General features: G+C 44.5%; 64 non-coding genes across 64 annotated transcripts; all 64 read left to right on the top strand.

Annotated features, from left to right (window-relative positions):
* The first annotated feature begins 3,381 nt into the window (after positions 1 to 3,381).
* LOC126675632 (5S ribosomal RNA) lies at positions 3,382 to 3,500 on the top strand. The gene has a single exon (XR_007639833.1). It is a non-coding gene; the product is annotated as a 5S ribosomal RNA (ribosomal RNA).
* Positions 3,501 to 3,720: 220 nt separating this feature from the next.
* LOC126675631 (5S ribosomal RNA) lies at positions 3,721 to 3,839 on the top strand. Its single transcript, XR_007639832.1, has one exon. It is a non-coding gene; the product is annotated as a 5S ribosomal RNA (ribosomal RNA).
* Positions 3,840 to 4,059: 220 nt separating this feature from the next.
* Positions 4,060 to 4,178, top strand: LOC126675916 (5S ribosomal RNA). The gene has a single exon (XR_007640101.1). It is a non-coding gene; the product is annotated as a 5S ribosomal RNA (ribosomal RNA).
* Positions 4,179 to 4,399: 221 nt separating this feature from the next.
* On the top strand, positions 4,400 to 4,518 carry LOC126675904 (5S ribosomal RNA). The gene has a single exon (XR_007640090.1). It is a non-coding gene; the product is annotated as a 5S ribosomal RNA (ribosomal RNA).
* Positions 4,519 to 4,726: 208 nt separating this feature from the next.
* Positions 4,727 to 4,845, top strand: LOC126675765 (5S ribosomal RNA). The gene has a single exon (XR_007639959.1). It is a non-coding gene; the product is annotated as a 5S ribosomal RNA (ribosomal RNA).
* A 213-nt stretch (positions 4,846 to 5,058) lies between these two features.
* Positions 5,059 to 5,176, top strand: LOC126675917 (5S ribosomal RNA). Its single transcript, XR_007640102.1, has one exon. It is a non-coding gene; the product is annotated as a 5S ribosomal RNA (ribosomal RNA).
* A 220-nt stretch (positions 5,177 to 5,396) lies between these two features.
* Positions 5,397 to 5,515, top strand: LOC126675630 (5S ribosomal RNA). Its single transcript, XR_007639831.1, has one exon. It is a non-coding gene; the product is annotated as a 5S ribosomal RNA (ribosomal RNA).
* Positions 5,516 to 5,735: 220 nt separating this feature from the next.
* On the top strand, positions 5,736 to 5,854 carry LOC126675672 (5S ribosomal RNA). The gene has a single exon (XR_007639871.1). It is a non-coding gene; the product is annotated as a 5S ribosomal RNA (ribosomal RNA).
* A 220-nt stretch (positions 5,855 to 6,074) lies between these two features.
* Positions 6,075 to 6,193, top strand: LOC126675892 (5S ribosomal RNA). The gene has a single exon (XR_007640079.1). It is a non-coding gene; the product is annotated as a 5S ribosomal RNA (ribosomal RNA).
* A 518-nt stretch (positions 6,194 to 6,711) lies between these two features.
* On the top strand, positions 6,712 to 6,830 carry LOC126675881 (5S ribosomal RNA). The gene has a single exon (XR_007640068.1). It is a non-coding gene; the product is annotated as a 5S ribosomal RNA (ribosomal RNA).
* A 221-nt stretch (positions 6,831 to 7,051) lies between these two features.
* On the top strand, positions 7,052 to 7,170 carry LOC126675870 (5S ribosomal RNA). Its single transcript, XR_007640057.1, has one exon. It is a non-coding gene; the product is annotated as a 5S ribosomal RNA (ribosomal RNA).
* Positions 7,171 to 7,378: 208 nt separating this feature from the next.
* Positions 7,379 to 7,497, top strand: LOC126675858 (5S ribosomal RNA). Its single transcript, XR_007640046.1, has one exon. It is a non-coding gene; the product is annotated as a 5S ribosomal RNA (ribosomal RNA).
* Positions 7,498 to 7,710: 213 nt separating this feature from the next.
* Positions 7,711 to 7,829, top strand: LOC126675846 (5S ribosomal RNA). Its single transcript, XR_007640035.1, has one exon. It is a non-coding gene; the product is annotated as a 5S ribosomal RNA (ribosomal RNA).
* A 220-nt stretch (positions 7,830 to 8,049) lies between these two features.
* LOC126675628 (5S ribosomal RNA) lies at positions 8,050 to 8,168 on the top strand. Its single transcript, XR_007639830.1, has one exon. It is a non-coding gene; the product is annotated as a 5S ribosomal RNA (ribosomal RNA).
* Positions 8,169 to 8,389: 221 nt separating this feature from the next.
* On the top strand, positions 8,390 to 8,508 carry LOC126675627 (5S ribosomal RNA). Its single transcript, XR_007639829.1, has one exon. It is a non-coding gene; the product is annotated as a 5S ribosomal RNA (ribosomal RNA).
* Positions 8,509 to 8,721: 213 nt separating this feature from the next.
* On the top strand, positions 8,722 to 8,840 carry LOC126675834 (5S ribosomal RNA). The gene has a single exon (XR_007640024.1). It is a non-coding gene; the product is annotated as a 5S ribosomal RNA (ribosomal RNA).
* Positions 8,841 to 9,060: 220 nt separating this feature from the next.
* On the top strand, positions 9,061 to 9,179 carry LOC126675671 (5S ribosomal RNA). The gene has a single exon (XR_007639870.1). It is a non-coding gene; the product is annotated as a 5S ribosomal RNA (ribosomal RNA).
* Positions 9,180 to 9,400: 221 nt separating this feature from the next.
* Positions 9,401 to 9,519, top strand: LOC126675626 (5S ribosomal RNA). Its single transcript, XR_007639828.1, has one exon. It is a non-coding gene; the product is annotated as a 5S ribosomal RNA (ribosomal RNA).
* A 221-nt stretch (positions 9,520 to 9,740) lies between these two features.
* Positions 9,741 to 9,859, top strand: LOC126675625 (5S ribosomal RNA). Its single transcript, XR_007639827.1, has one exon. It is a non-coding gene; the product is annotated as a 5S ribosomal RNA (ribosomal RNA).
* A 213-nt stretch (positions 9,860 to 10,072) lies between these two features.
* On the top strand, positions 10,073 to 10,191 carry LOC126675823 (5S ribosomal RNA). Its single transcript, XR_007640013.1, has one exon. It is a non-coding gene; the product is annotated as a 5S ribosomal RNA (ribosomal RNA).
* A 220-nt stretch (positions 10,192 to 10,411) lies between these two features.
* Positions 10,412 to 10,530, top strand: LOC126675811 (5S ribosomal RNA). Its single transcript, XR_007640002.1, has one exon. It is a non-coding gene; the product is annotated as a 5S ribosomal RNA (ribosomal RNA).
* Positions 10,531 to 10,750: 220 nt separating this feature from the next.
* LOC126675798 (5S ribosomal RNA) lies at positions 10,751 to 10,869 on the top strand. The gene has a single exon (XR_007639990.1). It is a non-coding gene; the product is annotated as a 5S ribosomal RNA (ribosomal RNA).
* Positions 10,870 to 11,082: 213 nt separating this feature from the next.
* Positions 11,083 to 11,201, top strand: LOC126675781 (5S ribosomal RNA). The gene has a single exon (XR_007639974.1). It is a non-coding gene; the product is annotated as a 5S ribosomal RNA (ribosomal RNA).
* Positions 11,202 to 11,415: 214 nt separating this feature from the next.
* Positions 11,416 to 11,534, top strand: LOC126675696 (5S ribosomal RNA). The gene has a single exon (XR_007639894.1). It is a non-coding gene; the product is annotated as a 5S ribosomal RNA (ribosomal RNA).
* A 213-nt stretch (positions 11,535 to 11,747) lies between these two features.
* LOC126675786 (5S ribosomal RNA) lies at positions 11,748 to 11,866 on the top strand. Its single transcript, XR_007639979.1, has one exon. It is a non-coding gene; the product is annotated as a 5S ribosomal RNA (ribosomal RNA).
* A 213-nt stretch (positions 11,867 to 12,079) lies between these two features.
* LOC126675747 (5S ribosomal RNA) lies at positions 12,080 to 12,198 on the top strand. The gene has a single exon (XR_007639942.1). It is a non-coding gene; the product is annotated as a 5S ribosomal RNA (ribosomal RNA).
* Positions 12,199 to 12,412: 214 nt separating this feature from the next.
* LOC126675700 (5S ribosomal RNA) lies at positions 12,413 to 12,531 on the top strand. Its single transcript, XR_007639898.1, has one exon. It is a non-coding gene; the product is annotated as a 5S ribosomal RNA (ribosomal RNA).
* Positions 12,532 to 12,744: 213 nt separating this feature from the next.
* LOC126675647 (5S ribosomal RNA) lies at positions 12,745 to 12,863 on the top strand. Its single transcript, XR_007639847.1, has one exon. It is a non-coding gene; the product is annotated as a 5S ribosomal RNA (ribosomal RNA).
* A 213-nt stretch (positions 12,864 to 13,076) lies between these two features.
* On the top strand, positions 13,077 to 13,195 carry LOC126675775 (5S ribosomal RNA). Its single transcript, XR_007639968.1, has one exon. It is a non-coding gene; the product is annotated as a 5S ribosomal RNA (ribosomal RNA).
* A 220-nt stretch (positions 13,196 to 13,415) lies between these two features.
* On the top strand, positions 13,416 to 13,534 carry LOC126675762 (5S ribosomal RNA). The gene has a single exon (XR_007639956.1). It is a non-coding gene; the product is annotated as a 5S ribosomal RNA (ribosomal RNA).
* Positions 13,535 to 13,747: 213 nt separating this feature from the next.
* On the top strand, positions 13,748 to 13,866 carry LOC126675763 (5S ribosomal RNA). The gene has a single exon (XR_007639957.1). It is a non-coding gene; the product is annotated as a 5S ribosomal RNA (ribosomal RNA).
* A 221-nt stretch (positions 13,867 to 14,087) lies between these two features.
* LOC126675639 (5S ribosomal RNA) lies at positions 14,088 to 14,206 on the top strand. The gene has a single exon (XR_007639840.1). It is a non-coding gene; the product is annotated as a 5S ribosomal RNA (ribosomal RNA).
* A 221-nt stretch (positions 14,207 to 14,427) lies between these two features.
* Positions 14,428 to 14,546, top strand: LOC126675751 (5S ribosomal RNA). The gene has a single exon (XR_007639946.1). It is a non-coding gene; the product is annotated as a 5S ribosomal RNA (ribosomal RNA).
* Positions 14,547 to 14,766: 220 nt separating this feature from the next.
* Positions 14,767 to 14,885, top strand: LOC126675638 (5S ribosomal RNA). The gene has a single exon (XR_007639839.1). It is a non-coding gene; the product is annotated as a 5S ribosomal RNA (ribosomal RNA).
* A 213-nt stretch (positions 14,886 to 15,098) lies between these two features.
* LOC126675695 (5S ribosomal RNA) lies at positions 15,099 to 15,217 on the top strand. Its single transcript, XR_007639893.1, has one exon. It is a non-coding gene; the product is annotated as a 5S ribosomal RNA (ribosomal RNA).
* Positions 15,218 to 15,437: 220 nt separating this feature from the next.
* On the top strand, positions 15,438 to 15,556 carry LOC126675637 (5S ribosomal RNA). The gene has a single exon (XR_007639838.1). It is a non-coding gene; the product is annotated as a 5S ribosomal RNA (ribosomal RNA).
* A 213-nt stretch (positions 15,557 to 15,769) lies between these two features.
* Positions 15,770 to 15,888, top strand: LOC126675790 (5S ribosomal RNA). Its single transcript, XR_007639982.1, has one exon. It is a non-coding gene; the product is annotated as a 5S ribosomal RNA (ribosomal RNA).
* A 213-nt stretch (positions 15,889 to 16,101) lies between these two features.
* Positions 16,102 to 16,220, top strand: LOC126675624 (5S ribosomal RNA). The gene has a single exon (XR_007639826.1). It is a non-coding gene; the product is annotated as a 5S ribosomal RNA (ribosomal RNA).
* A 221-nt stretch (positions 16,221 to 16,441) lies between these two features.
* Positions 16,442 to 16,560, top strand: LOC126675577 (5S ribosomal RNA). Its single transcript, XR_007639780.1, has one exon. It is a non-coding gene; the product is annotated as a 5S ribosomal RNA (ribosomal RNA).
* Positions 16,561 to 16,775: 215 nt separating this feature from the next.
* On the top strand, positions 16,776 to 16,893 carry LOC126675877 (5S ribosomal RNA). The gene has a single exon (XR_007640064.1). It is a non-coding gene; the product is annotated as a 5S ribosomal RNA (ribosomal RNA).
* A 220-nt stretch (positions 16,894 to 17,113) lies between these two features.
* LOC126675739 (5S ribosomal RNA) lies at positions 17,114 to 17,232 on the top strand. The gene has a single exon (XR_007639935.1). It is a non-coding gene; the product is annotated as a 5S ribosomal RNA (ribosomal RNA).
* Positions 17,233 to 17,452: 220 nt separating this feature from the next.
* LOC126675650 (5S ribosomal RNA) lies at positions 17,453 to 17,571 on the top strand. The gene has a single exon (XR_007639850.1). It is a non-coding gene; the product is annotated as a 5S ribosomal RNA (ribosomal RNA).
* Positions 17,572 to 17,791: 220 nt separating this feature from the next.
* LOC126675728 (5S ribosomal RNA) lies at positions 17,792 to 17,910 on the top strand. The gene has a single exon (XR_007639924.1). It is a non-coding gene; the product is annotated as a 5S ribosomal RNA (ribosomal RNA).
* A 220-nt stretch (positions 17,911 to 18,130) lies between these two features.
* LOC126675716 (5S ribosomal RNA) lies at positions 18,131 to 18,249 on the top strand. The gene has a single exon (XR_007639913.1). It is a non-coding gene; the product is annotated as a 5S ribosomal RNA (ribosomal RNA).
* Positions 18,250 to 18,469: 220 nt separating this feature from the next.
* On the top strand, positions 18,470 to 18,588 carry LOC126675704 (5S ribosomal RNA). Its single transcript, XR_007639902.1, has one exon. It is a non-coding gene; the product is annotated as a 5S ribosomal RNA (ribosomal RNA).
* Positions 18,589 to 18,808: 220 nt separating this feature from the next.
* Positions 18,809 to 18,927, top strand: LOC126675693 (5S ribosomal RNA). Its single transcript, XR_007639891.1, has one exon. It is a non-coding gene; the product is annotated as a 5S ribosomal RNA (ribosomal RNA).
* Positions 18,928 to 19,140: 213 nt separating this feature from the next.
* Positions 19,141 to 19,259, top strand: LOC126675681 (5S ribosomal RNA). The gene has a single exon (XR_007639879.1). It is a non-coding gene; the product is annotated as a 5S ribosomal RNA (ribosomal RNA).
* A 210-nt stretch (positions 19,260 to 19,469) lies between these two features.
* Positions 19,470 to 19,588, top strand: LOC126675669 (5S ribosomal RNA). Its single transcript, XR_007639868.1, has one exon. It is a non-coding gene; the product is annotated as a 5S ribosomal RNA (ribosomal RNA).
* A 220-nt stretch (positions 19,589 to 19,808) lies between these two features.
* Positions 19,809 to 19,927, top strand: LOC126675657 (5S ribosomal RNA). The gene has a single exon (XR_007639857.1). It is a non-coding gene; the product is annotated as a 5S ribosomal RNA (ribosomal RNA).
* A 213-nt stretch (positions 19,928 to 20,140) lies between these two features.
* LOC126675761 (5S ribosomal RNA) lies at positions 20,141 to 20,259 on the top strand. The gene has a single exon (XR_007639955.1). It is a non-coding gene; the product is annotated as a 5S ribosomal RNA (ribosomal RNA).
* Positions 20,260 to 20,472: 213 nt separating this feature from the next.
* On the top strand, positions 20,473 to 20,591 carry LOC126675623 (5S ribosomal RNA). Its single transcript, XR_007639825.1, has one exon. It is a non-coding gene; the product is annotated as a 5S ribosomal RNA (ribosomal RNA).
* A 214-nt stretch (positions 20,592 to 20,805) lies between these two features.
* Positions 20,806 to 20,924, top strand: LOC126675651 (5S ribosomal RNA). Its single transcript, XR_007639851.1, has one exon. It is a non-coding gene; the product is annotated as a 5S ribosomal RNA (ribosomal RNA).
* Positions 20,925 to 21,139: 215 nt separating this feature from the next.
* Positions 21,140 to 21,258, top strand: LOC126675646 (5S ribosomal RNA). Its single transcript, XR_007639846.1, has one exon. It is a non-coding gene; the product is annotated as a 5S ribosomal RNA (ribosomal RNA).
* Positions 21,259 to 21,471: 213 nt separating this feature from the next.
* On the top strand, positions 21,472 to 21,590 carry LOC126675608 (5S ribosomal RNA). Its single transcript, XR_007639811.1, has one exon. It is a non-coding gene; the product is annotated as a 5S ribosomal RNA (ribosomal RNA).
* Positions 21,591 to 21,810: 220 nt separating this feature from the next.
* On the top strand, positions 21,811 to 21,929 carry LOC126675698 (5S ribosomal RNA). The gene has a single exon (XR_007639896.1). It is a non-coding gene; the product is annotated as a 5S ribosomal RNA (ribosomal RNA).
* Positions 21,930 to 22,142: 213 nt separating this feature from the next.
* LOC126675634 (5S ribosomal RNA) lies at positions 22,143 to 22,261 on the top strand. Its single transcript, XR_007639835.1, has one exon. It is a non-coding gene; the product is annotated as a 5S ribosomal RNA (ribosomal RNA).
* A 213-nt stretch (positions 22,262 to 22,474) lies between these two features.
* On the top strand, positions 22,475 to 22,593 carry LOC126675658 (5S ribosomal RNA). Its single transcript, XR_007639858.1, has one exon. It is a non-coding gene; the product is annotated as a 5S ribosomal RNA (ribosomal RNA).
* Positions 22,594 to 22,815: 222 nt separating this feature from the next.
* Positions 22,816 to 22,934, top strand: LOC126675621 (5S ribosomal RNA). Its single transcript, XR_007639823.1, has one exon. It is a non-coding gene; the product is annotated as a 5S ribosomal RNA (ribosomal RNA).
* Positions 22,935 to 23,154: 220 nt separating this feature from the next.
* On the top strand, positions 23,155 to 23,273 carry LOC126675622 (5S ribosomal RNA). Its single transcript, XR_007639824.1, has one exon. It is a non-coding gene; the product is annotated as a 5S ribosomal RNA (ribosomal RNA).
* Positions 23,274 to 23,486: 213 nt separating this feature from the next.
* On the top strand, positions 23,487 to 23,605 carry LOC126675610 (5S ribosomal RNA). Its single transcript, XR_007639813.1, has one exon. It is a non-coding gene; the product is annotated as a 5S ribosomal RNA (ribosomal RNA).
* A 213-nt stretch (positions 23,606 to 23,818) lies between these two features.
* On the top strand, positions 23,819 to 23,937 carry LOC126675599 (5S ribosomal RNA). The gene has a single exon (XR_007639802.1). It is a non-coding gene; the product is annotated as a 5S ribosomal RNA (ribosomal RNA).
* Positions 23,938 to 24,157: 220 nt separating this feature from the next.
* On the top strand, positions 24,158 to 24,276 carry LOC126675588 (5S ribosomal RNA). The gene has a single exon (XR_007639791.1). It is a non-coding gene; the product is annotated as a 5S ribosomal RNA (ribosomal RNA).
* A 213-nt stretch (positions 24,277 to 24,489) lies between these two features.
* LOC126675607 (5S ribosomal RNA) lies at positions 24,490 to 24,608 on the top strand. The gene has a single exon (XR_007639810.1). It is a non-coding gene; the product is annotated as a 5S ribosomal RNA (ribosomal RNA).
* A 220-nt stretch (positions 24,609 to 24,828) lies between these two features.
* Positions 24,829 to 24,947, top strand: LOC126675697 (5S ribosomal RNA). Its single transcript, XR_007639895.1, has one exon. It is a non-coding gene; the product is annotated as a 5S ribosomal RNA (ribosomal RNA).
* The last annotated feature ends 141 nt before the right edge of the window (positions 24,948 to 25,088 follow it).

The raw sequence follows: 25,088 nt of genomic DNA, 5'->3' as shown, positions 1-25,088 counted from the left end.
TTTATTTATGTTTTCTTAGGTTTAGTTTGTTTTTTTTCAGTTTGTTTTTCTTGTGTTTTCATGCTTTAGTAGATTGTATTAGGGTGTTTTAGGATAGTCGTAGTTTTTTTACAATGCCTTGTATCGCTTTAAATCTTTGTCTTTCAATTATGAAAAAAAGTGTTAGTTGATTTGGTGTTATCTTTTAAATTTGTCAATTTTAGATTTTCCCAAATCAATGAATGTATAAACGCGACTTCTTAATTCGACAATTGATAAGCGATGCTTGCTTAATGACTTAATAATTCGTTGACATAATCCGATGAAATAAGGGTGAATTCAAAATTTAGACTTGTTCAAATCGTTGAAACATAATTGAATAACTTGATGCGGATTCATGACATGTTGATTGTTTATTTTTATAGTCGTTTTTAAACTTTTGGCATAAGTAGCATAATTTAAGTAGGAATTGAGTTTATGGCATAACACTACACACTTTTGAGAGTTTTGAGCTTAATTTTCTTGTTGTGAGTGTTGATTTCATGTTTTATTCCTAGAACTTGCTCGGTGTCCGTTTAAAGTTACACGATTGAGTTTTCAACAATTAGATGATTATGGCAATTAGGTATACCCTTTCTTTTAGACCACTTAAATAGACTACCCTTTATCCCTTAGATTACACCAATTTGAGCCTTAAGCCTTTTTATTGTTTTTACCATATTTTACCCTTTACCGTTCTATGCTTTACCTCTTTTGTTTACCTTATCGTCTTAATATATTATTTGTTATGACTATGATGAATATAGGTGATTCGAAACTCGAGATTAGTGAAAAGAAAAAGTGAACTACATTGTGCTTAAAAGATAAAGTTACGCCTTGAAAAAAGATTGAAAAAGAAAAAAAAAAGAGATAGAAATTTGCAAGCAAAAGCTTCAAAAAGAAGAAAAAAAATTATGAGATTGCAAAAAAGCAATGAGTAAAGCGTAATTCAAAAAGAAAAGAAAGTTATAAGTTCATATAAACGCAAAAGCGGAGTTAGATCGACCTAGAAGTTAATAGTAGTAATAAATAGTATATTAAGTTGATAATTAGCCTTTGTTTAACCTTTTTACCTACCCTTTACCTTAGCCACGTTACAACCCCAATAAAAGACCATATGATTTTTGTTGATTACCGAATCAAGTAGCGGAGTCCGGGACTATGAGCAAGCTTATGGTGAGTATTCATGTTTTCAATTGTGAGCTTTCTTTGTTATATACCCTACTTGTTGAAATATTGATGCCATTAGCTTAGTTTTTACTAAATTGTGCTATGATTTGCCTAAGTGAGAAATTGATTATTTTCCATGTCCCGCAAGTGATAGTGAAGCTTGAAGTGTGATTCAATTTGACCTTGTACTAATGAGTTAGTAACCGTTGTTATATTGAATTATGTCATAAAATTATTATTGTTATTTGATTGCATCATTATTTAGTTGTCGGTTTTAGAAGGTTGTTTTTCATATTATTCATAGGGTCGGGGATTTATTTGATTGATTTATTGTTAAGTTATATGCTAAGGATTTCTAACATATTTTGTAGAGTAAGATTTATTTCTTGCTTGAGGACAAGCAAAGGTTAAGTGTGAGGAGGTTTGATAGGAGTATTTTACTCCTATATTTAGGGTCGATTTTACTCGGTTTTCATCATGTGTAGTATTGTTTTTATACATTATTTGGCGTTTTTACGTTTAATAGTGTTTGTTAGTGTTTCAGTGGAAATTAGGTGAAAAACGACTATTTGGGGCAAATTTATGGTGGATTGCGTGTACGAGTAAAAAGCGTAGCTTGCGGACGAAGGAATTGAACTTCACGAACGAGATTAAGGAAAAAAGGGGATGTTCCCGTTCGAAACAAAGGTTTCACGAACGGGAACCATGCAGAATGAGCATGAGTCCCGAACAAGAAGGCCTTGTTCCGTTCGGGACTCAAGAAGAAATCAAATCTCAAAGCTTTCGGTCTGCAGTTTTTTCGAACGGAACTATGGTTTCCCGTTCGGGAAAGAAGAAAATTGGGCATGTCACGAACGGAACTATGGCTTCCCGAACGGGAAAGAAGAGAATTTGGCGTGCAGCAGACTTTGAATTGGACTGAAATTCCTCCTCAAATTACAATTACAATTCCTATTACAAATTGATTTGTAATACGAATTAGAAGACTCCGGAACTTCTCCTACTATATAAAGACCTTGTACTAGACTCAATTTAAGACGTAGAATAGATTAGACATTAGATTAGAGTAGTTATAATTTAGTTTTCATTAAATAGCTTTTAGTTTAGTTTTTTCCAGCAGTTTATAAGTAGTTTATAATTAGTTTCTGCAAGACGATTGTTGAAGATTTCAAGCTTAATCAAGACGATTCTTTCCGAAATTGACAACTCCGGTATTTATTGTTTAATTAAGCTTTCTTCTTCATCAACCTTCTTGTTTTGTTTCAGTTTTAATATGAGTAACTAAAACCCTTGTTCGAGGGTTGACATGAACTTATAAATTGGTAATTATTTGGATTGGATGGATTAGTATTAATTCGTATCTTAATTATTAATCTTATTGCTTGGATTAAATTAGCTACTTAGTTCATGAGTTTGTGTTTAGTTAACTAATTGAGAGATTGTTAATTAAATAGACATAGATAATTAAGAACTTAGAGGAAAACGTCGTGAGAGCGGGTTGGAATTTAGGTAGTCATTGAGTTTGCTTCATAATTATAATTTGATTATTTAATTCAGTTTTAATATCGTGAGAGCGAGTTAATATTTGGTTAGTTAATTAGGTTGTGATTTTATTCGGATCTTTGAGGCTTGAGAGGGCGGGATTCGGTGCTTTAGAATAGCTCGATTCGCGATAAAATCACTAAGAAATCCTATTCCATAATTTTGCTTATTTATTTGGGATTATCAATCCTTGAACTTTTTAATCTTATTGTTTTAAACCCTATTTTATTATTTGTTTTCAGTTTATATTAGTTTAATTAAATTACAAAACCCTATTGATTTTTTCTAGCTAGCCGATTAAAGAATATTTGAAATTAGTGATTAAGTCCATTGTCTCTGTGGGATCGATACTTGGTCTTCCAAGTTATATTACTTGAGCGATATCGTACACTTGCGATTATTTGCCAACAGAAGTCCTCGTGTTGCACCCCTTTTTTGCATTTTTGCGGTCCGCGCCTGCATTTTCTGCTATTATTAGCGCCGAGAGGTAAACAAAACGAGCAACGAGCAACGAGCAACTGCAAGTCAGGGACTAAACGGGAAATAATGGAAAAAGTTCAGGGACCAAAACGTACTTTTAAAGATAGTTTTTATTTTGGTTGAATGAGTTGCAACGCAGCAGATATATACGATGATCGTGCAAGGTATGACGGGTGCGATCATACCAGCACTAATGCACCGGATCCCATCAGAACTCCGAAGATAAACGTGCTTGGGCGAGAGCAGTACTAGGATGGGTGACCTCCTGGGAAGTCCTCGTGTTGCACCCCTTTTTTGCATTTTTGCGGTCCGCGCTTGCATTTTCTGCTATTATTAGCGCCGAGAGATAAACAAAACGAGCAACGAGCAACGAGCAACTGCAAGTCAGGGACTAAACGGGAAACAATGGAAAAAGTTCAGGGACCAAAACGTACTTTTAAAGATAGTTTTTATTTTGGTTGAATGAGTTGCAACGCAGCAGATATATACGATGATCGTGCAAGGTATGACGGGTGCGATCATACCAGCACTAATGCACCGGATCCCATCAGAACTCCGAAGATAAACGTGCTTGGGCGAGAGCAGTACTAGGATGGGTGACCTCCTGGGAAGTCCTCGTGTTGCACCCCTTTTTTGCATTTTTGCGGTCCGCGCCTGCATTTTCTGCTATTATTAGCGCCGAGAGATAAACAAAACGAGCAACGAGCAACGAGCAACTGCAAGTCAGGGACTAAACGGGAAACAATGGAAAACGTTCAGGGACCAAAACGTACTTTTAAAGATAGTTTTTATTTTGGTTGAATGAGTTGCAACGCAGCAGATATATACGATGATCGTGCAAGGTATGACGGGTGCGATCATACCAGCACTAATGCACCGGATCCCATCAGAACTCCGAAGTGAAACGTGCTTGGGCGAGAGCAGTACTAGGATGGGTGACCTCCTGGGAAGTCCTCGTGTTGCACCCCTTTTTTGCATTTCCTGCGGTCCGCGCCTGCATTTTCTGCTATTATTAGCGCCGAGAGATAAACAAAACGAGCAACGAGCAACGAGCAACTGCAAGTCAGGGACTAAACGGGAAATAATGGAAAAAGTTCAGGGACCAAAACGTACTTTTAAAGATAGTTTTTATTTTGGTTGAATGAGTTGCAACGCAGCAGATATATACGATGATCGTGCAAGGTATGACGGGTGCGATCATACCAGCACTAATGCACCGGATCCCATCAGAACTCCGAAGTGAAACGTGCTTGGGCGAGAGCAGTACTAGGATGGGTGACCTCCTGGGAAGTCCTCGTGTTGCACCCCTTTTTTGCATTTTTGCGGTCCGCGCCTGCATTTTCTGCTATTATTAGCGCCGAGAGAGCAACGAGCAACGAGCAACTGCAAGTCAGGGACTAAACGGGAAATAATGGAAAACGTTCAGGGACCAAAACGTACTTTTAAAGATAGTTTTTATTTTGGTTGAATGAGTTGCAACGCAGCAGATATATACGATGATCGTGCAAGGTATGACGGGTGCGATCATACCAGCACTAATGCACCGGATCCCATCAGAACTCCGAAGTGAAACGTGCTTGGGCGATAGCAGTACTAGGATGGGTGACCTCCTGGGAAGTCCTCGTGTTGCACCCCTTTTTTGCATTTTTGCGGTCCGCGCCTGCATTTTCTGCTATTATTAGCGCCGAGAGATAAACAAAACGAGCAACGAGCAACTGCAAGTCAGGGACTAAACGGGAAATAATGGAAAAAGTTCAGGGACCAAAACGTACTTTTAAAGATAGTTTTTATTTTGGTTGAATGAGTTGTAACGCAGCAGATATATACGATGATCGTGCAAGGTATGACGGGTGAATCATACCAGCACTAATGCACCGGATCCCATCAGAACTCCGAAGATAAACGTGCTTGGGCGAGAGCAGTACTAGGATGGGTGACCTCCTGGGAAGTCCTCGTGTTGCACCCCTTTTTTGCATTTTTGCGGTCCGCGCCTGCATTTTCTGCTATTATTAGCGCCGAGAGATAAACAAAACGAGCAACGAGCAACGAGCAACTGCAAGTCAGGGCTTAAATGGGAAATAATGGAAAAAGTTCAGGGACCAAAACGTACTTTTAAAGATAGTTTTTATTTTGGTTGAATGAGTTGCAACGCAGCAGATATATACGATGATCGTGCAAGGTATGACGGGTGCGATCATACCAGCACTAATGCACCGGATCCCATCAGAACTCCGAAGATAAACGTGCTTGGGCGAGAGCAGTACTAGGATGGGTGACCTCCTGGGAAGTCCTCGTGTTGCACCCCTTTTTTGCATTTTTGCGGTCCGCGCCTGCATTTTCTGCTATTATTAGCGCCGAGAGATAAACAAAACGAGCAACGAGCAACGAGCAACTGCAAGTCAGGGACTAAACGGGAAACAATGGAAAAAGTTCAGGGACCAAAACGTACTTTTAAAGATAGTTTTTATTTTGGTTGAATGAGTTGCAACGCAGCAGATATATACGATGATCGTGCAAGGTATGACGGGTGCGATCATACCAGCACTAATGCACCGGATCCCATCAGAACTCCGAAGATAATCGTGCTTGGGCGAGAGCAGTACTAGGATGGGTGACCTCCTGGGAAGTCCTCGTGTTGCACCCCTTTTTTGCATTTTTGCGGTCCGCGCCTGCATTTTCTGCTATTATTAGCGCCGAGAGATAAACAAAACGAGCAATGAGCAACGAGCAACTGCAAGTCAGGGACTAAACGGGAAATAATGGAAAAAGTTCAGGGACCAAAACGTACTTTTAAAGATAGTTTTTATTTTGGTTGAATGAGTTGCAACGCAGCAGATATATACGATGATCGTGCAAGGTATGACGGGTGCGATCATACCAGCACTAATGCACCGGATCCCATCAGAACTCCGAAGTGAAACGTGCTTGGGCGAGAGCAGTACTAGGATGGGTGACCTCCTGGGAAGTCCTCGTGTTGCACCCCTTTTTTGCATTTCCTGCGGTCCGCGCCTGCATTTTCTGCTATTATTAGCGCCGAGAGATAAACAAAACGAGCAACGAGCAACGAGCAACTGAAAGTCAGGGACTAAACGGGAAACAATGGAAAAAGTTCAGGGACCAAAACGTACTTTTAAAGATAGTTTTTATTTTGGTTGAATGAGTTGCAACGCAGCAGATATATACGATGATCGTGATCCCATCAGAACTCCGAAGTGAAACGTGCTTGGGCGAGAGCAGTACTAGGATGGGTGACCTCCTGGGAAGTCCTCGTGTTGCACCCCTTTTTTGCATTTTTGCGGTCCGCGCCTGCATTTTCTGCTATTATTAGCGCCGAGAGATAAACAAAACGAGCAACGAGCAACGAGCAACTGCAAGTCAGGGACTAAACGGGAAATAATGGAAAATGTTCAGGGACCAAAACGTACTTTTAAAGATAGTTTTTATTTTGGTTGAATGAGTTGCAACGCAGCAGATATATACGATGATCGTGCAAGGTATGACGGGTGCGATCATACCAGCACTAATGCACCGGATCCCATCAGAACTCCGAAGTGAAACGTGCTTGGGCGAGAGCAGTACTAGGATGGGTGACCTCCTGGGAAGTCCTCGTGTTGCACCCCTTTTTTGCATTTCCTGCGGTCCGCGCCTGCATTTTCTGCTATTATTAGCGCCGAGAGATAAACAAAACGAGCAACGAGCAACGAGCAGCTGCAAGTCAGGGACTAAACGGGAAACAATGGAAAAAGTTCAGGGACCAAAACGTACTTTTAAAGATAGTTTTTATTTTGGTTGAATGAGTTGCAACGCAGCAGATATATACGATGATCGTGCAAGGTATGACGGGTGCGATCATACCAGCACTAATGCACCGGATCCCATCAGAACTCCGAAGTGAAACGTGCTTGGGCGAGAGCAGTACTAGGATGGGTGACCTCCTGGGAAGTCCTCGTGTTGCACCCCTTTTTTGCATTTTTGCGGTCCGCGCCTGCATTTTCTGCTATTATTAGCGCCGAGAGAGCAACGAGCAACGAGCAACTGCAAGTCAGGGACTAAACGGGAAATAATGGAAAAAGTTCAGGGACCAAAACGTACTTTTAAAGATAGTTTTTATTTTGGTTGAATGAGTTGCAACGCAGCAGATATATACGATGATCGTGCAAGGTATGACGGGTGCGATCATACCAGCACTAATGCACCGGATCCCATCAGAACTCCGAAGTGAAACGTGCTTGGGCGAGAGCAGTACTAGGATGGGTGACCTCCTGGGAAGTCCTCGTGTTGCACCCCTTTTTTGCATTTTTGCGGTCCGCGCCTGCATTTTCTGCTATTATTAGCGCCGAGAGATAAACAAAACGAGCAACGAGCAACTGCAAGTCAGGGACTAAACGGGAAACAATGGAAAAAGTTCAGGGACCAAAACGTACTTTTAAAGATAGTTTTTATTTTGGTTGAATGAGTTGCAACGCATCAGATATATACGATGATCGTGCAAGGTATGACGGGTGCGATCATACCAGCACTAATGCACCGGATCCCATCAGAACTCCGAAGTGAAACGTGCTTGGGCGAGAGCAGTACTAGGATGGGTGACCTCCTGGGAAGTCCTCGTGTTGCACCCCTTTTTTGCATTTTTGCGGTCCGCGCCTGCATTTTCTGCTATTATTAGCGCCGAGAGGTAAACAAAACGAGCAACGAGCAACGAGCAACTGCAAGTCAGGGACTAAACGGGAAATAATGGAAAACGTTCAGGGACCAAAACGTACTTTTAAAGATAGTTTTTATTTTGGTTGAATGAGTTGCAACGCAGCAGATATATACGATGATCGTGCAAGGTATGACGGGTGCGATCATACCAGCACTAATGCACCGGATCCCATCAGAACTCCGAAGATAAACGTGCTTGGGCGAGAGCAGTACTAGGATGGGTGACCTCCTGGGAAGTCCTCGTGTTGCACCCCTTTTTTGCATTTTCTGCGGTCCGCGCCTGCATTTTCTGCTATTATTAGCGCCGAGAGATAAACAAAACGAGCAACGAGCAACGAGCAACTGCAAGTCAGGGACTAAACGGGAAATAATGGAAAAAGTTCAGGGACCAAAACGTACTTTTAAAGATAGTTTTTATTTTGGTTGAATGAGTTGCAACGCAGCAGATATATACGATGATCGTGCAAGGTATGACGGGTGCGATCATACCAGCACTAATGCACCGGATCCCATCAGAACTCCGAAGATAAACGTGCTTGGGCGAGAGCAGTACTAGGATGGGTGACCTCCTGGGAAGTCCTCGTGTTGCACCCCTTTTTTGCATTTTTGCGGTCCGCGCCTGCATTTTCTGCTATTATTAGCGCCGAGAGATAAACAAAACGAGCAACGAGCAACTGCAAGTCAGGGACTAAACGGGAAACAATGGAAAAAGTTCAGGGACCAAAACGTACTTTTAAAGATAGTTTTTATTTTGGTTGAATGAGTTGCAACGCATCAGATATATACGATGATCGTGCAAGGTATGACGGGTGCGATCATACCAGCACTAATGCACCGGATCCCATCAGAACTCCGAAGTGAAACGTGCTTGGGCGAGAGCAGTACTAGGATGGGTGACCTCCTGGGAAGTCCTCGTGTTGCACCCCTTTTTTGCATTTTTGCGGTCCGCGCCTGCATTTTCTGCTATTATTAGCGCCGAGAGGTAAACAAAACGAGCAACGAGCAACGAGCAACTGCAAGTCAGGGACTAAACGGGAAATAATGGAAAAAGTTCAGGGACCAAAACGTACTTTTAAAGATAGTTTTTATTTTGGTTGAATGAGTTGCAACGCAGCAGATATATACGATGATCGTGCAAGGTATGACGGGTGCGATCATACCAGCACTAATGCACCGGATCCCATCAGAACTCCGAAGATAATCGTGCTTGGGCGAGAGCAGTACTAGGATGGGTGACCTCCTGGGAAGTCCTCGTGTTGCACCCCTTTTTTGCATTTTCTGCGGTCCGCGCCTGTATTTTCTGCTATTATTAGCGCCGAGAGATAAACAAAACGAGCAACGAGCAACGAGCAACTGCAAGTCAGGGACTAAACGGGAAATAATGGAAAAAGTTCAGGGACCAAAACGTACTTTTAAAGATAGTTTTTATTTTGGTTGAATGAGTTGCAACGCAGCAGATATATACGATGATCGTGCAAGGTATGACGGGTGCGATCATACCAGCACTAATGCACCGGATCCCATCAGAACTCCGAAGATAAACGTGCTTGGGCGAGAGCAGTACTAGGATGGGTGACCTCCTGGGAAGTCCTCGTGTTGCACCCCTTTTTTGCATTTTCTGCGGTCCGCGCCTGCATTTTCTGCTATTATTAGCGCCGAGAGATAAACAAAACGAGCAACGAGCAACGAGCAACTGCAAGTCAGGGACTAAACGGGAAATAATGGAAAAAGTTCAGGGACCAAAACGTACTTTTAAAGATAGTTTTTATTTTGGTTGAATGAGTTGCAACGCAGCAGATATATACGATGATCGTGCAAGGTATGACGGGTGCGATCATACCAGCACTAATGCACCGGATCCCATCAGAACTCCGAAGATAAACGTGCTTGGGCGAGAGCAGTACTAGGATGGGTGACCTCCTGGGAAGTCCTCGTGTTGCACCCCTTTTTTGCATTTTTGCGGTCCGCGCCTGCATTTTCTGCTATTATTAGCGCCGAGAGATAAACAAAACGAGCAACGAGCAACTGCAAGTCAGGGACTAAACGGGAAACAATGGAAAAAGTTCAGGGACCAAAACGTACTTTTAAAGATAGTTTTTATTTTGGTTGAATGAGTTGCAACGCATCAGATATATACGATGATCGTGCAAGGTATGACGGGTGCGATCATACCAGCACTAATGCACCGGATCCCATCAGAACTCCGAAGTGAAACGTGCTTGGGCGAGAGCAGTACTAGGATGGGTGACCTCCTGGGAAGTCCTCGTGTTGCACCCCTTTTTTGCATTTTTGCGGTCCGCGCCTGCATTTTCTGCTATTATTAGCGCCGAGAGGTAAACAAAACGAGCAACGAGCAACGAGCAACTGCAAGTCAGGGACTAAACGGGAAATAATGGAAAAAGTTCAGGGACCAAAACGTACTTTTAAAGATAGTTTTTATTTTGGTTGAATGAGTTGCAACGCAGCAGATATATACGATGATCGTGCAAGGTATGACGGGTGCGATCATACCAGCACTAATGCACCGGATCCCATCAGAACTCCGAAGTGAAACGTGCTTGGGCGAGAGCAGTACTAGGATGGGTGACCTCCTGGGAAGTCCTCGTGTTGCACCCCTTTTTTGCATTTTTGCGGTCCGCGCCTGCATTTTCTGCTATTATTAGCGCCGAGAGATAAACAAAACGAGCAACGAGCAACGAGCAACTGCAGGTCAGGGACTAAACGGGAAATAATGGAAAAAGTTCAGGGACCAAAACGTACTTTTAAAGATAGTTTTTATTTTGGTTGAATGAGTTGCAACGCAGCAGATATATACGATGATCGTGCAAGGTATGACGGGTGCGATCATACCAGCACTAATGCACCGGATCCCATCAGAACTCCGAAGTGAAACGTGCTTGGGCGAGAGCAGTACTAGGATGGGTGACCTCCTGGGAAGTCCTCGTGTTGCACCCCTTTTTTTCATTTTTGCGGTCCGCGCCTGCATTTTCTGCTATTATTAGCGCCGAGAGATAAACAAAACGAGCAACGAGCAACTGCAAGTCAGGGACTAAACGGGAAATAATGGAAAAAGTTCAGGGACCAAAACGTACTTTTAAAGATAATTTTTATTTTGGTTGAATGAGTTGCAACGCAGCAGATATATACGATGATCGTGCAAGGTATGACGGGTGCGATCATACCAGCACTAATGCACCGAATCCCATCAGAACTCCGAAGATAAACGTGCTTGGGCGAGAGCAGTACTAGGATGGGTGACCTCCTGGGAAGTCCTCGTGTTGCACCCCTTTTTTGCATTTTCTGCGGTCCGCGCCTGCATTTTCTGCTATTATTAGCGCCGAGAGATAAACAAAACGAGCAACGAGCAACTGCAAGTCAGGGACTAAACGGGAAATAATGGAAAAAGTTCAGGGACCAAAACGTACTTTTAAAGATAGTTTTTATTTTGGTTGAATGAGTTGCAACGCAGCAGATATTTACGATGATCGTGCAAGGTATGACGGGTGCGATCATACCAGCACTAATGCACCGGATCCCATCAGAACTCCAAAGTGAAACGTGCTTGGGCGAGAGCAGTACTAGGATGGGTGACCTCCTGGGAAGTCCTCGTGTTGCACCCCTTTTTTGCATTTTTGCGGTCCGCGCCTGCATTTTCTGCTATTATTAGCGCCGAGAGATAAACAAAACGAGCAACGAGCAACTGCAAGTCAGGGACTAAACGGGAAATAATGGAAAACGTTCAGGGACAAAAACGTACTTTTAAAGATAGTTTTTATTTTGGTTGAATGAGTTGCAACGCAGCAGATATATACGATGATCGTGCAAGGTATGACGGGTGCGATCATACCAGCACTAATGCACCGGATCCCATCAGAACTCCGAAGTGAAACGTGCTTGGGCGAGAGCAGTACTAGGATGGGTGACCTCCTGGGAAGTCCTCGTGTTGCACCCCTTTTTTTCATTTTTGCGGTCCGCGCCTGCATTGTCTGCTATTATTAGCGCCGAGAGATAAACAAAACGAGCAACGAGCAACTGCAAGTCAGGGACTAAACGGGAAATAATGGAAAAAGTTCAGGGACCAAAACGTACTTTTAAAGATAGTTTTTATTTTGGTTGAATGAGTTGCAACGCAGCAGATATATACGATGATCGTGCAAGGTATGACGGGTGCGATCATACCAGCACTAATGCACCGGATCCCATCAGAACTCCGAAGATAAACATGCTTGGGCGAGAGCAGTACTAGGATGGGTGACCTCCTGGGAAGTCCTCGTGTTGCACCCCTTTTTTGCATTTTCTGCGGTCCGCGCCTGCATTTTCTGCTATTATTAGCGCCGAGAGATAAACAAAACGAGCAACGAGCAACTGCAAGTCAGGGACTAAACGGGAAATAATGGAAAACGTTCAGGGAGCAAAACGTACTTTTAAAGATAGTTTTTATTTTGGTTGAATGAGTTGCAACGCAGCAGATATATACGATGATCGTGCAAGGTATGACGGGTGCGATCATACCGGCACTAATGCACCAGATCCCATCAGAACTCCGAAGTGAAACGTGCTTGGGCGAGAGCAGTACTAGGATGGGTGACCTCCTGGGAAGTCCTCGTGTTGCACCCCTTTTTTGCATTTTTGCGGTCCGCGCCTGCATTTTCTGCTATTATTAGCGCCGAGAGATAAACAAAACGAGCAACGAGCAACTGCAAGTCAGGGACTAAACGGGAAATAATGGAAAAAGTTCAGGGACCAAAACGTACTTTTAAAGATAGTTTTTATTTTGGTTGAATGAGTTGCAACGCAGCAGATATATACGATGATCGTGCAAGGTATGACGGGTGCGATCATACCAGCACTAATGCACCGGATCCCATCAGAACTCCGAAGTGAAACGTGCTTGGGCGAGAGCAGTACTAGGATGGGTGACCTCCTGGGAAGTCCTCGTGTTGCATCCCTTTTTTTCATTTTTGCGGTCCGCGCCTGCATTTTCTGCTATTATTAGCGCCGAGAGATAAACAAAACGAGCAACGAGCAACTGCAAGTCAGGGACTAAACGGGAAATAATGGAAAAAGTTCAGGGACCAAAACGTACTTTTAAAGATAGTTTTTATTTTGGTTGAATGAGTTGCAACGCAGCAGATATATACGATGATCGTGCAAGGTATGACGGGTGCGATCATACCAGCACTAATGCACCGGATCCCATCAGAACTCCGAAGTGAAACGTGCTTGGGCGAGAGCAGTACTAGGATGGGTGACCTCCTGGGAAGTCCTCGTGTTGCACCCCTTTTTTGCATTTTTGCGGTCCGCGCCTGCATTTTCTGCTATTATTAGCGCCGAGAGATAAACAAAACGAGCAACGAGCAACGAGCAACTGCAGGTCAGGGACTAAACGGGAAATAATGGAAAAAGTTCAGGGACCAAAACGTACTTTTAAAGATAGTTTTTATTTTGGTTGAATGAGTTGCAACGCAGCAGATATATACGATGATCGTGCAAGGTATGACGGGTGCGATCATACCAGCACTAATGCACCGGATCCCATCAGAACTCCGAAGTGAAACGTGCTTGGGCGAGAGCAGTACTAGGATGGGTGACCTCCTGGAAAGTCCTCGTGTTGCATCCCTTTTTTTCATTTTTGCGGTCCGCGCCTGCATTTTCTGCTATTATTTGCGCCAAGAGATAAACAAAACGAGCAACGAGCAACTGCAAGTCAGGGACTAAACGGGAAATAATGGAAAAAGTTCAGGGACCAAAACGTACTTTTAAAGATAGTTTTTATTTTGGTTGAATGAGTTGCAACGCAGCAGATATTTACGATGATCGTGCAAGGTATGACGGGTGCGATCATACCAGCACTAATGCACCGGATCCCATCAGAACTCCGAAGTGAAACGTGCTTGGGCGAGAGCAGTACTAGGATGGGTGACCTCCTGGGAAGTCCTCGTGTTGCACCCCTTTTTTGCATTTTCTGCGGTCCGCGCATGCATTTTCTGCTATTATTAGCGCCGAGAGATAAACAAAACGAGCAACGAGCAACGAGCAACTGCAAGTCAGGGACTAAACGGGAAATAATGGAAAAAGTTCAGGGACCAAAACGTACTTTTAAAGATAGTTTTTATTTTGGTTGAATGAGTTGTAACGTAGCAGATATATACGATGATCGTGCAAGGTATGACGGGTGCGATCATACCAGCACTAATGCACCGGATCCCATCAGAACTCCGAAGTGAAACGTGCTTGGGCGAGAGCAGTACCAGGATGGGTGACCTCATGGGAAGTCCTCGTGTTGCACCCCTTTTTTGCATTTTCTGCGGTCCGCGCCTGTATTTTCTGCTATTATTAGCGCCGAGAGATAAACAAAACGAGCAACGAGCAACGAGCAACTGCAAGTCAGGGACTAAACGGGAAATAATGGAAAAAGTTCAGGGACCAAAACGTACTTTTAAAGATAGTTTTTATTTTGGTTGAATGAGTTGCAACGCAGCAGATATTTACGATGATCGTGCAAGGTATGACGGGTGCGATCATACCAGCACTAATGCACCGGATCCCATCAGAACTCCGAAGTGAAACGTGCTTGGGCGAGAGCAGTACTAGGATGGGTGACCTCCTGGGAAGTCCTCGTGTTGCACCCCTTTTTTGCATTTTTGCGGTCCGCGCCTGCATTTTCTGCTATTATTAGCGCCGAGAGATAAACAAAACGAGCAACGAGCAACGAGCAACTGCAAGTCAGGGACTAAACGGGAAATAATGGAAAAAGTTCAGGGACCAAAACGTACTTTTAAAGATAGTTTTTATTTTGGTTGAATGAGTTGCAACGCAGCAGATATTTACGATGATCGTGCAAGGTATGACGGGTGCGATCATACCAGCACTAATGCACCGGATCCCATCAGAACTCCGAAGTGAAACGTGCTTGGGCGAGAACAGTACTAGGATGGGTGACCTCCTGGGAAGTCCTCGTGTTGCACCCCTTTTTTGCATTTTTGCGGTCCGCGCCTGCATTTTCTGCTATTATTAGCGCCGAGAGATAAACAAAACGAACAACGAGCAACTGCAAGTCAGGGACTAAACGGGAAATAATGGAAAAAGTTCAGGGACCAAAACGTACTTTTAAAGATAGTTTTTATTTTGGTTGAATGAGTTGCAACGCAGCAGATATTTACGATGATCGTGCAAGGTATGACGGGTGCGATCATACCAGCACTAATGCACCGGATCCCATCAGAACTCCAAAGTGAAACGTGCTTGGGCGAGAGCAGTACTAGGATGGGTGACCTCCTGGGAAGTCCTCGTGTTGCACCCCTTTTTTGCATTTTTGCGGTCCGCGCCTGCATTTTCTGCTATTATTAGCGCCGAGAGATAAACAAAACGAGCAACGAGCAACGAGCAACTGCAGGTCAGGGACTAAACGGGAAATAATGGAAAAAGTTCAGGGACCAAAACGTACTTTTAAAGATAGTTTTTATTTTGGTTGAATGAGTTGCAACGCAGCAGATATTTACGATGATCGTGCAAGGTATGACGGGTGCGATCATACCAGCACTAATGCACCGGATCCCATCAGAACTCCGAAGTGAAACGTGCTTGGGCGAGAACAGTACTAGGATGGGTGACCTCCTGGGAAGTCCTCGTGTTGCACCCCTTTTTTGCATTTTTGCGGTCCGCGCCTGCATTTTCTGCTATTATTAGCGCCGAGAGATAAACAAAACGAGCAACGAGCAACTGCAAGTCAGGGACTAAACGGGAAATAATGGAAAAAGTTCAGGGACCAAAACGTACTTTTAAAGATAGTTTTTATTTTGGTTGAATGAGTTGCAACGCAGCAGATATATACGATGATCGTGCAAGGTATGACGGGTGCGATCATACCAGCACTAATGCACCGGATCCCATCAGAACTCCGAAGTGAAACGTGCTTGGGCGAGAGCAGTACTAGGATGGGTGACCTTCTGGAAAGTCCTCGTGTTGCATCCCTTTTTTTCATTTTTGCGGTCCGCGCCTGCATTTTCTGCTATTATTAGCGCCGAGAGATAAACAAAACGAGCAACGAGCAACTGCAAGTCAGGGACTAAACGGGAAATAATGGAAAAAGTTCAGGGACCAAAACGTACTTTTAAAGATAGTTTTTATTTTGGTTGAATGAGTTGCAACGCAGCAGATATATACGATGATCGTGCAAGGTATGACGGGTGCGATCATACCAGCACTAATGCACCGGATCCCATCAGAACTCCGAAGATAAACGTGCTTGGGCGAGAGCAGTACTAGGATGGGTGACCTCCTGGGAAGTCCTCGTGTTGCACCCCTTTTTTGCATTTTCTGCGGTCCGCGCCTGCATTTTCTGCTATTATTAGCGCCGAGAGATAAACAAAACGAGCAACGAGCAACGAGCAACTGCAAGTCAGGGACTAAACGGGAAATAATGGAAAAAGTTCAGGGACCAAAACGTACTATTAAAGATAGTTTTTATTTTGGTTGAATGAGTTGTAACGTAGCAGATATATACGATGATCGTGCAAGGTATGACGGGTGCGATCATACCAGCACTAATGCACCGGATCCCATCAGAACTCCGAAGTTAAACGTGCTTGGGCGAGAGCAGTACTAGGATGGGTGACCTCTTGGGAAGTCCTCGTGTTGCACCCCCTTTTTTGCATTTTCTGCGGTCCGCGCCTGTATTTTCTGCTATTATTAGCGCCGAGAGATAAACAAAACGAGCAACGAGCAACTGCAAGTCAGGGACTAAACGGGAAATAATGGAAAAGGTTCAGGGACCAAAACGTACTTTTAAAGATAGTTTTTATTTTGGTTGAATGAGTTGCAACGCAGCAGATATTTACGATGATCGTGCAAGGTATGACGGGTGCGATCATACCAGCACTAATGCACCGGATCCCATCAAACTCCGAAGTGAAACGTGCTTGGGCGAGAGCAGTACTAGGATGGGTGACCTCCTGGGAAGTCCTCGTGTTGCACCCCTTTTTTGCATTTTTGCGGTCCGCGCTTGCATTTTCTGCTATTATTAGCGCCGAGAGATAAACAAAACGAGCAACGAGCAACGAGCAACTGCAAGTCAGGGACTAAACGGGAAATAATGGAAAACGTTCAGGGACCAAAACGTACTTTTAAAGATAGTTTTTATTTTGGTTGAATGAGTTGCAACGCAGCAGATATTTACGATGATCGTGCAAGGTATGACGGGTGCGATCATACCAGCACTAATGCACCGGATCCCATCAGAACTCCGAAGTGAAACGTGCTTGGGCGAGAGCAGTACTAGGATGGGTGACCTCCTGGGAAGTCCTCGTGTTGCACCCCTTTTTTGCATTTTTGCGGTCCGCGCCTGCATTTTCTGCTATTATTAGCGCCGAGAGATAAACAAAACGAGCAACGAGCAACGAGCAACTGCAAGTCAGGGACTAAACGGGAAATAATGGAAAAAGTTCAGGGACCAAAACGTACTTTTAAAGATAGTTTTTATTTTGGTTGAATGAGTTGCAACGCAGCAGATATTTACGATGATCGTGCAAGGTATGACGGGTGCGATCATACCAGCACTAATGCGCCGGATCCCATCAGAACTCCGAAGTGAAACGTGCTTGGGCGAGAGCAGTACTAGGATGGGTGACCTCCTGGGAAGTCCTCGTGTTGCACCCCTTTTTTGCATTTTTGCGGTCCGCGCCTGCATTTTCTGCTATTATTAGCGCCGAGAGATAAACAAAACGAGCAACGAGCAACGAGCAACTGCAAGTCAGGGACTAAACGGGAAATAATGGAAAACGTTCAGGGACCAAAACGTACTTTTAAAGATAGTTTTTATTTTGGTTGAATGAGTTGCAACGCAGCAGATATTTACGATGATCGTGCAAGGTATGACGGGTGCGATCATACCAGCACTAATGCACCGGATCCCATCAGAACTCCGAAGTGAAACGTGCTTGGGCGAGAGCAGTACTAGGATGGGTGACCTCCTGGGAAGTCCTCGTGTTGCACCCCTTTTTTGCATTTTTGCGGTCCGCGCCTGCATTTTCTGCTATTATTAGCGCCGAGAGATAAACAAAACGAGCAACGAGCAACGAGCAACTGCAAGTCAGGGACTAAACGGGAAATAATGGAAAAAGTTCAGGGACCAAAACGTACTTTTAAAGATAGTTTTTATTTTGGTTGAATGAGTTGCAACGCAGCAGATATTTACGATGATCGTGCAAGGTATGACGGGTGCGATCATACCAGCACTAATGCACCGGATCCCATCAGAACTCCGAAGTGAAACGTGCTTGGGCGAGAGCAGTACTAGGATGGGTGACCTCCTGGGAAGTCCTCGTGTTGCACCCCTTTTTTGCATTTTTGCGGTCCGCGCCTGCATTTTCTGCTATTATTAGCGCCGAGAGATAAACAAAACGAGCAACGAGCAACGAGCAACTGCAAGTCAGGGACTAAACGGGAAATAATGGAAAAAGTTCAGGGACCAAAACGTACTTTTAAAGATAGTTTTTATTTTGGTTGAATGAGTTGCAACGCAGCAGATATTTACGATGATCGTGCAAGGTATGACGGGTGCGATCATACCAGCACTAATGCACCGGATCCCATCAGAACTCCGAAGTGAAACGTGCTTGGGCGAGAGCAGTACTAGGATGGGTGACCTCCTGGGAAGTCCTCGTGTTGCACCCCTTTTTTGCATTTTTGCGGTCCGCGCCTGCATTTTCTGCTATTATTAGCGCCGAGAGATAAACAAAACGAGCAACGAGCAACGAGCAACTGCAAGTCAGGGACTAAACGGGAAATAATGGAAAACGTTCAGGGACCAAAACGTACTTTTAAAGATAGTTTTTATTTTGGTTGAATGAGTTGCAACGCAGCAGATATTTACGATGATCGTGCAAGGTATGACGGGTGCGATCATACCAGCACTAATGCACCGGATCCCATCAGAACTCCGAAGTGAAACGTGCTTGGGCGAGAGCAGTACTAGGATGGGTGACCTCCTGGGAAGTCCTCGTGTTGCACCCCTTTTTTGCATTTTTGCGGTCCGCGCCTGCATTTTCTGCTATTATTAGCGCCGAGAGATAAACAAAACGAGCAACGAGCAACTGCAAGTCAGGGACTAAACGGGAAATAATGGAAAAAGTTCAGGGACCAAAACGTACTTTTAAAGATAGTTTTTATTTTGGTTGAATGAGTTGCAACGCAGCAGATATTTACGATGATCGTGCAAGGTATGACGGGTGCGATCATACCAGCACTAATGCACCGGATCCCATCAGAACTCCGAAGTGAAACGTGCTTGGGCGAGAGCAGTACTAGGATGGGTGACCTCCTGGGAAGTCCTCGTGTTGCACCCCTTTTTTGCATTTTTGCGCTCCGCGCCTGCATTTTCTGCTATTATTAGCGCCGAGAGATAAACAAAACGAGCAACGAGCAACTGCAAGTCAGGGACTAAACGGGAAATAATGGAAAACGTTCAGGGACCAAAACGTACTTTTAAAGATAGTTTTTATTTTGGTTGAATGAGTTGCAACGCAGCAGATATTTATGATCGTGCAAGGTATGACGGGTGCGATCATACCAGCACTAATGCACCGGATCCCATCAGAACTCCGAAGTGAAACGTGCTTGGGCGAGAGCAGTACTAGGATGGGTGACCTCCTGGGAAGTCCTCGTGTTGCACCCCTTTTTTGCATTTTTGCGGTCCGCGCCTGCATTTTCTGCTATTATTAGCGCCGAGAGATAAACAAAACGAGCAACGAGCAACGAGCAACTGCAAGTCAGGGACTAAACGGGAAATAATGGAAAATGTTCAGGGACCAAAACGTACTTTTAAATATAGTTTTTATTTTGGTTGAATGAGTTGCAACGCAGCAGATATTTACGATGATCGTGCAAGGTATGACGGGTGCGATCATACCAGCACTAATGCACCGGATCCCATCAGAACTCCGAAGTGAAACGTGCTTGGGCGAGAGCAGTACTAGGATGGGTGACCTCCTGGGAAGTCCTCGTGTTGCACCCCTTTTTTGCATTTTTGCGCTCCGCGCCTGCATTTTCTGCTATTATTAGCGCCGAGAGATAAACAAAACGAGCAACGAGCAACTACAAGTCAGGGACTAAACGGGAAATAATGGAAAAAGTTCAGGGACCAAAACGTACTTTTAAAGATAGTTTTTATTTTGGTTGAATGAGTTGCAACGCAGTAGATATATACGATGATCGTGCAAGGTATGACGGGTGCGATCATACCAGCACTAATGCACCGGATCCCATCAGAACTCCGAAGTGAAACGTGCTTGGGCGAGAGCAGTACTAGGATGGGTGACCTCCTGGAAAGTCCTCGTGTTGCATCCCTTTTTTTCATTTTTGCGGTCCGCGCCTGCATTTTCTGCTATTATTAGCGCCGAGAGATAAACAAAACGAGCAACAAGCAACTGCAAGTCAGGGACTAAACGGGAAATAATGGAAAAAGTTCAGGGACCAAAACGTACTTTTAAAGATAGTTTTTATTTTGGTTGAATGAGTTGCAACGCAGCAGATATATACGATGATCGTGCAAGGTATGACGGGTGCGATCATACCAGCACTAATGCACCGGATCCCATCAGAACTCCGAAGATAAACGTGCTTGGGCGAGAGCAGTACTAGGATGGGTGACCTCCTGGGAAGTCCTCGTGTTGCACCCCTTTTTTGCATTTTCTGCGGTCCGCGCCTGCATTTTCTGCTATTATTAGCGCCGAGAGATAAACAAAACGAGCAACGAGCAACTGCAAGTCAGGGACTAAACGGGAAATAATGGAAAAAGTTCAGGGACCAAAACGTACTATTAAAGATAGTTTTTATTTTGGTTGAATGAGTTGTAACGTAGCAGATATATACGATGATCGTGCAAGGTATGACGGGTGCGATCATACCAGCACTAATGCACCGGATCCCATCAGAACTCCGAAGTTAAACGTGCTTGGGCGAGAGCAGTACTAGGATGGGTGACCTCCTGGAAAGTCCTCGTGTTGCACCCCCTTTTTTGCATTTTCTGCGGTCCGCGCCTGTATTTTCTGCTATTATTAGCGCCGAGAGATAAACAAAACGAGCAACGAGCAACTGCAAGTCAGGGACTAAACGGGAAATAATGGAAAAAGTTCAGGGACCAAAACGTACTTTTAAAGATAGTTTTTATTTTGGTTGAATGAGTTGCAACGCAGCAGATATATACGATGATCGTGCAAGGTATGACGGGTGCGATCATACCAGCACTAATGCACCGGATCCCATCAGAACTCCGAAGTGAAACGTGCTTGGGCGAGAGCAGTACTAGGATGGGTGACCTCCTGGGAAGTCCTCGTGTTGCACCCCTTTTTTGCATTTTTGCGGTCCGCGCCTGCATTTTCTGCTATTATTAGCGCCGAGAGATAAACAAAACGAGCAACGAGCAACTGCAAGTCAGGGACTAAACGGGAAATAATGGAAAAAGTTCAGGGACCAAAACGTACTTTTAAAGATAGTTTTTATTTTGGTTGAATGAGTTGCAACGCAGCAGATATATACGATGAGCGTGCAAGGTATGACGGGTGCGATCATACCAGCACTAATGCACCGGATCCCATCAGAACTCCGAAGTCAAACGTGCTTGGGCGAGAGCAGTACTAGGATGGGTGACCTCCTGGGAAGTCCTCGTGTTGCACCCCTTTTTTGCATTTTTGCGGCCCGCGCCTGCATTTTCTGCTATTATTAGCGCCGAGAGATAAACAAAACGAGCAACGAGCAACGAGCAACTGCAAGTCAGGGACTAAACGGGAAATAATGGAAAAAGTTCAGGGACCAAAACGTACTTTTAAAGATAGTTTTTATTTTGGTTGAATGAGTTGCAACGCAGCAGATATATACGATGATCATGCAAGGTATGATGGGTGCGATCATACCAGCACTAATGCACCGGATCCCATCAGAACTCTGAAGTCAAACGTGCTTGGGCGAGAGCAGTACTAGGATGGGTGACCTCCTGGGAAGTCCTCGTGTTGCACCCCTTTTTTGCATTTTTGCGGTCCGCGCCTGCATTTTCTGCTATTATTAGCGCCGAGAGATAAACAAAACGAGCAACGAGCAACTGCAAGTCAGGGACTAAACGGGAAATAATGGAAAAAGTTCAGGGACCAAAACGTACTTTTAAAGATAGTTTTTATTTTGGTTGAATGAGTTGCAACGCAGCAGATATATACGATGATCGTGCAAGGTATGACGGGTGCGATCATACCAGCACTAATGCACCGGATCCCATCAGAACTCCGAAGTGAAACGTGCTTGGGCGAGAGCAGTACTAGGATGGGTGACCTCCTGGGAAGTCCTCGTGTTGCACCCCTTTTTTTCATTTTTGCGGTCCGCGCCTGCATTTTCTGCTATTATTAGCGCCGAGAGATAAACAAAACGAGCAACGAGCAACTGCAAGTCAGGGACTAAACGGGAAATAATGGGAAAAGTTCAGGGACCAAAACGTACTTTTAAAGATAGTTTTTATTTTGGTTGAATGAGTTGCAACGCAGCAGATATATACGATGATCGTGCAAGGTATGACGGGTGCGATCATACCGGCACTAATGCACCGGATCCCATCAGAACTCCGAAGATAAACGTGCTTGGGCGAGAGCAGTACTAGGATGGGTGACCTCTTGGGAAGTCCTCGTGTTGCACCCCCTTTTTTGCATTTTCTGCGGTCCGCGCCTGCATTTTTTGCTATTATTAGCGCCGAGAGATAAACAAAACGAGCAACGAGCAACGAGCAACTGCAAGTCAGGGACTAAACGGGAAATAATGGAAAAAGTTCAGGGACCAAAACGTACTTTTAAAGATAGTTTTTATTTTGGTTGAATGAGTTGCAACGCAGCAGATATATACGATGATCGTGCAAGGTATGACGGGTGCGATCATACCAGCACTAATGCACCGGATCCCATCAGAACTCCGAAGATAAACGTGCTTGGGCGAGAGCAGTACTAGGATGGGTGACCTCCTGGGAAGTCCTCGTGTTGCACCCCTTTTTTGCATTTTTGCGGTCCGCGCCTGCATTTTCTGCTATTATTAGCGCCGAGAGATAAACAAAACGAGCAACGAGCAACGAGCAACTGCAAGTCAGGGACTAAACGGGAAATAATGGAAAAAGTTCAGGGACCAAAACGTACTTTTAAAGATAGTTTTTATTTTGGTTGAATGAGTTGCAACGCAGCAGATATATACGATGATCGTGCAAGGTATGACGGGTGCGATCATACCAGCACTAATGCACCGGATCCCATCAGAACTCCGAAGTGAAACGTGCTTGGGCGAGAGCAGTACTAGGATGGGTGACCTCCTGGGAAGTCCTCGTGTTGCACCCCTTTTTTGCATTTTTGCGGTCCGCGCCTGCATTTTCTGCTATTATTAGCGCCGAGAGATAAACAAAACGAGCAACGAGCAACTGCAAGTCAGGGACTAAACGGGAAATAATGGAAAAAGTTCAGGGACCAAAACGTACTTTTAAAGATAGTTTTTATTTTGGTTGAATGAGTTGCAACGCAGCAGATATATACGATGATCGTGCAAGGTATGACGGGTGCGATCATACCAGCACTAATGCACCGGATCCCATCAGAACTCCGAAGTGAAACGTGCTTGGGCGAGAGCAGTACTAGGATGGGTGACCTCCTGGGAAGTCCTCGTGTTGCACCCCTTTTTTGCATTTTTGCGGTCCGCGCCTGCATTTTCTGCTATTATTAGCGCCGAGAGATAAACAAAACGAGCAACGAGCAACTGCAAGTCAGGGACTAAACGGGAAATAATGGAAAAAGTTCAGGGACCAAAACGTACTTTTAAAGATAGTTTTTATTTTGGTTGAATGAGTTGCAACGCAGCAGATATATGCGATGATCGTGCAAGGTATGACGGGTGCGATCATACCAGCACTAATGCACCGGATCCCATCAGAACTCCGAAGTGAAACGTGCTTGGGCGAGAGCAGTACTAGGATGGGTGACCTCCTGGGAAGTCCTCGTGTTGCACCCCTTTTTTGCATTTTTGCGGTCCGCGCCTGCATTTTCTGCTATTATTAGCGCCGAGAGATAAACAAAACGAGCAACGAGCAACGAGCAACTGCAGGTCAGGGACTAAACGGGAAATAATGGAAAAAGTTCAGGGACCAAAACGTACTTTTAAAGATAGTTTTTATTTTGGTTGAATGAGTTGCAACGCAGCAGATATATACGATGATCGTGCAAGGTATGACGGGTGCGATCATACCAGCACTAATGCACCGGATCCCATCAGAACTCCGAAGTGAAACGTGCTTGGGCGAGAGCAGTACTAGGATGGGTGACCTCCTGGGAAGTCCTCGTGTTGCACCCCTTTTTTGCATTTTTGCGGTCCGCGCCTGCATTTTCTGCTATTATTAGCGCCGAGAGATAAACAAAACGAGCAACGAGCAACTGCAAGTCAGGGACTAAACGGGAAATAATGGAAAAAGTTCAGGGACCAAAACGTACTTTTAAAGATAGTTTTTATTTTGGTTGAATGAGTTGCAACGCAGCAGATATATACGATGATCGTGCAAGGTATGACGGGTGCGATCATACCAGCACTAATGCACCGGATCCCATCAGAACTCCGAAGTCAAACGTGCTTGGGCGAGAGCAGTACTAGGATGGGTGACCTCCTGGGAAGTCCTCGTGTTGCACCCCTTTTTTGCATTTTTGCGGCCCGCGCCTGCATTTTCTGCTATTATTAGCGCCGAGAGATAAACAAAACGAGCAACGAGCAACGAGCAACTGCAAGTCAGGGACTAAACGGGAAATAATGGAAAAAGTTCAGGGACCAAAACGTACTTTTAAAGATAGTTTTTATTTTGGTTGAATGAGTTGCAACGCAGCAGATATATACGATGATCATGCAAGGTATGATGGGTGCGATCATACCAGCACTAATGCACCGGATCCCATCAGAACTCTGAAGTCAAACGTGCTTGGGCGAGAGCAGTACTAGGATGGGTGACCTCCTGGGAAGTCCTCGTGTTGCACCCCTTTTTTGCATTTTTGCGGTCCGCGCCTGCATTTTCTGCTATTTTTAGCGCCGAGAGATAAACAAAACGAGCAACGAGCAACTGCAAGTCAGGGACTAAACGGGAAATAATGGAAAAAGTTCAGGGACCAAAACGTACTTTT

The sequence above is a fragment of the Mercurialis annua genome, linkage group LG3, assembly GCF_937616625.2.
Source record: "Mercurialis annua linkage group LG3, ddMerAnnu1.2, whole genome shotgun sequence".
NCBI classification, from domain to species: domain Eukaryota; kingdom Viridiplantae; phylum Streptophyta; class Magnoliopsida; order Malpighiales; family Euphorbiaceae; genus Mercurialis; species Mercurialis annua.
The sequence above is the reverse complement of the archived record's forward strand: the minus strand, read 5'-3'. Positions and strand labels throughout refer to the sequence as shown.